Consider the following 3,970-nt stretch of genomic DNA (forward strand, 5'->3'; position numbering starts at 1 on the left):
TCCACATTGGATGGATCCATCCAAACAGCAAGGCTGCCAAAAGGTGATGGTGTGGCGTGGTTTGTGGAAAGCTCATGTGCTAGGACCCTTCTTCTTTGATGAACATGTAACCGGTGAGACTTATCTGAACATGTTGAGAGACAAATTAAAGCCTCAAATTGAGCGCCTAGGCAAGGGACTTCCGGACTGGTTTCAGCAGGATGGAGCCCCTGCCCATTTCGCTACAAATGTTAGAGATTGGCTGAATGCCACTTTTCCTCACTGGATTGAAAGAAGAGGTCATGTGGAGTGGTCCCCTCGTTCGCCAGACTTTTCTCCCCTGGATTTCTTTTTCTGGGGTATGTTAAAAGAGAAAGTTTACTCAATGAAGATTGCAAATCTAAACCACTTGAGAGAACGCATTATCAGTCAGTGTGCTGAAATCGACGGCAATGTACACCTATTCAATCGAGTTCACCAGAATTTAGTAAGGCGCATCGAATTATGCATATTGCAAATAACGGAAATCATATTGAAAATATAATTTCTTCACATTATAATTAAATAAAATTGTTTTGTTCTAAAGGTATGTATTTATCCCCTATGTACCCAGACTTTGTGGACACACTGTATAACAAATTCTTATTAACGGTTACTTGTATACCTATATATATATATATAAAAAAAAAAAAAGGAATATTCCTATAAAATTTTCATCTTAATTATCAGTGTTTTACGCTATTTTTTTTCCGCAGAATAAGTATAACCTAACAACGTAAAAAGGCGTCATAAGATTAAGATTTTTCCTTTAGCTGGATGCTTTGTGAATAACATCTTCAAAGAGATGGTTACTAGAAAATAAGGTCATACGCACCAGGGGGCGTAATCATGTTAACAACACTAATAGAATTAATAATAAATATATTATTATTATCATTATCATTATTATTATTATTATTATTATTATTATTATTACTTGCTAAGCTACAACCCTAGTTGGAAAAGCAGGATGAAATAAGCCCAGGGGCCCCAACAGGGAAAATAGCCCAGTGAGGAAAGGAAATAAGGAAAAATAAAATATTCTAGGAATCGTAACAACATTAAAATAAATATTTCCTATATAAACTATAAAAACTTCAACAATACAAGAGGAAGAGAAACTAGATAGAACGGTGTGCCCGAGTGTACCCTCAACCAAGAGAACTCTAACCCAAGACAGTGGCAGAAGACCATGGTACAGAGGCTATGGCACTACCCAAGACTAGAGAACAATGGTTTGATTTTGGAGTGTGCTTCTCCTAGAGGAGCTGCTTACCATAGCTAAAGAGTCTCTTCTACCCTTACCCTTAAGAGGAAAGTAGCCACTGAACAATTACAGTGCAGTAGTTAACCCCTTGGGTGAAGAAGAATCGTTTGGCAATCTCAGTGTTGTCAGGTGTATGAGGACAGAGGAGAATCTGTAAAGAATAGGCCAGACTATTCGGTGAATGTGTAGGCAAAGGGAAAGAACCGTAATCAGAGAAGGGTCCTATGTAGTACTGTCTGGACAGTCAAATGACCCCATAACTCTCTAGCGGTAGTATCTCAACAAGCGGCAGGTGACAATAATTAAATGTACTTAGTTATTGGTGTTAATTATAATTAATCAGTCATAACATATAAGCAGAATAATGGTTTTAAGACTTGTATCTTCCATGAAATAAATCTGTTGTTTTTAACAAATTCTTTTTCGTTAAGTCTATTGTTTTCAAAAATTTTTTTTTGTTAAATCTACTGTTTTCAACATATTCTTTATCGTTAACTCTCGTCTTTAACATATTCTTTTTCGTTACATCTATTGCTTTTAACAAATTCTTTTTCGTTACTTTACATTGCTTTCATTACTTTACATTACTTTACATTGCTTTCAGCATCATTCTTCTTGATATCAATATATTCCATTGTAAGTAAACGGAGTAAAAGTAATTATTACTAACAGTTAAGGGAGCTACGAATGAATTACGATGATTTCTAAGGGAACTACGACTTAATTACGAAGATAATTAAGGGAGCTACGTATGAATTACGATGATTACTAAGGGAACTACGACTTAATTACGAAGATAATTAAGGGAGCTACGAATGAATTACGATGATTACTAAGGGAACTACGACTTAATTACGATGATAATTAAGGGAGCTACGAATGAATTACGATGATTACTAAGGGAACTACGACTTAATTACGATGATAATTAAGGGAGCTACGAATGAATTACGATGATTACTAAGGGAACTACGACTTAATTACGATGATAATTAAGGGAGCTACGAATGAATTACGATGATTACTAAGGGAACTACGACTTAATTACAAAGATAATTAAGGGAGCTACGACTTAATCACGATGGTAATTAAGGGAAAGCAAGTATACATTTTACATTACTCCGATTTTGTAGAAAAAAAGAAAAAAAAACTTAAGTTTTTTCTTAATATCATTCTTAGACCCGTCTTTAGATCGCACACGGATAGTCATTTTCCACACTACATCTAATCCCAGTCGCTCTATCTTTTACCAGGCAATTTAACTTTCCAAGATTATCTCTGGAGATCAGAGGGAAACTTTCGAGTTATAACGATATTCATCATAAGGTTTTTAGGCTCCGTTGATCATCAGCCATAACCTCATTTCATAAGGATACAGTTCAAAGTACAGTATACGATACAGTGGATTGATCTTCCTAATTCAAAGTCTGGTGCTGATTCAGTTTTCGAAAGAAGTCTGAAAAATAAATTTATCATTAAGAAAGACTGTTTTCGACGTTAGGTTTTTTCCAAGACTAGAAAAGAAATTTATCAGTAAGAAATGCTCGGTTTTCATACACCAGTCTTTTTTTCCTAAGACTTAAAAATAAATCTATCATTAAGAAGGACTATCTTCGACGTCAGCTCTTCTTCATAAGACCTGAAAAGAAATTTATCAGTAAGAAAGACTTGGTATTCGGCGTCAGTCATTTCTAAGACTAGAAAAGAAATTGGTCGGTAAAAGAGACAGTTTTTTGACGTCAGTCTTTTTTGTAACAATAAAAAAAGTTATCAATAAGAAAAATTTCCACAGTCAGAATGATGGGAGGAAATGAGAAGGAACGATGAAATGATCCATTTATTAATCATTAATTAAATAAGGCCCTCGAGTTACAAACCCAATCAAATGAAGACATTATTAATATTATTATTATTATTATTATTATTATTATTATGGTTGTTGTTGTTGTTGTTGTTGTTAATTATTATTATTACTAATTATTATTATTATTATTATTATTATTATTATTATTATTATTATTATGTTGTTGTTGTTGTTGTTGTACTTCCATCAGGACACCCAAAAATAGATTTTTCCTATGTCAAAATCCTTTAATTTACCTTCCGTTCTTATTCATCTTTAGTCATTGATTTTACATTTTCCATAACCTTCGAAGATATTTTTACGCAGGGAGGAGAGACGCGAGGAGTCTAAGAAAGAATAGTAAAAACTGAGCACAATGAAGGAATAGAAGAAACAGGGCAATCATAAAGAATAAAGGAAACATGGCACAAATAAAGAATAGAAGAAATAGGACACAAACGAGAATAAAGAAAAAGGGGATTAAGAAAGAATAGAAAAAACAGGGCACACAAAGCATAAAGGAAAAAGGGCACAAAGAAAGAATAGAAGAAAAAGGGCACAAAATAATTAGAGAAAAACGGCACAAAGAAAGAATAAAAGAAAAAGGGCACAAAGAAAGAATAGAAAAAGGCACAAATAAAGAATAGAATAAACAGGGACAAAGAAAGAGTATAAGAAAAAAAGGCACAAATAAAGAATAGAATAAACAGGGAACAAAGAAAGAACAGATGGAAAAAAGGTACAAAGAAAGACTAGAGGAAAAATGGTATTAAGAGAATAAAAAAAAAAAGGGCAAAGAAAGAATAGAAGAAAAAGAGCACAAAGAATAGAAGGAAAAGGAC

Source organism: Palaemon carinicauda, chromosome 3 (genome assembly GCF_036898095.1).
Source record: "Palaemon carinicauda isolate YSFRI2023 chromosome 3, ASM3689809v2, whole genome shotgun sequence".
NCBI lineage: Eukaryota > Metazoa > Arthropoda > Malacostraca > Decapoda > Palaemonidae > Palaemon > Palaemon carinicauda.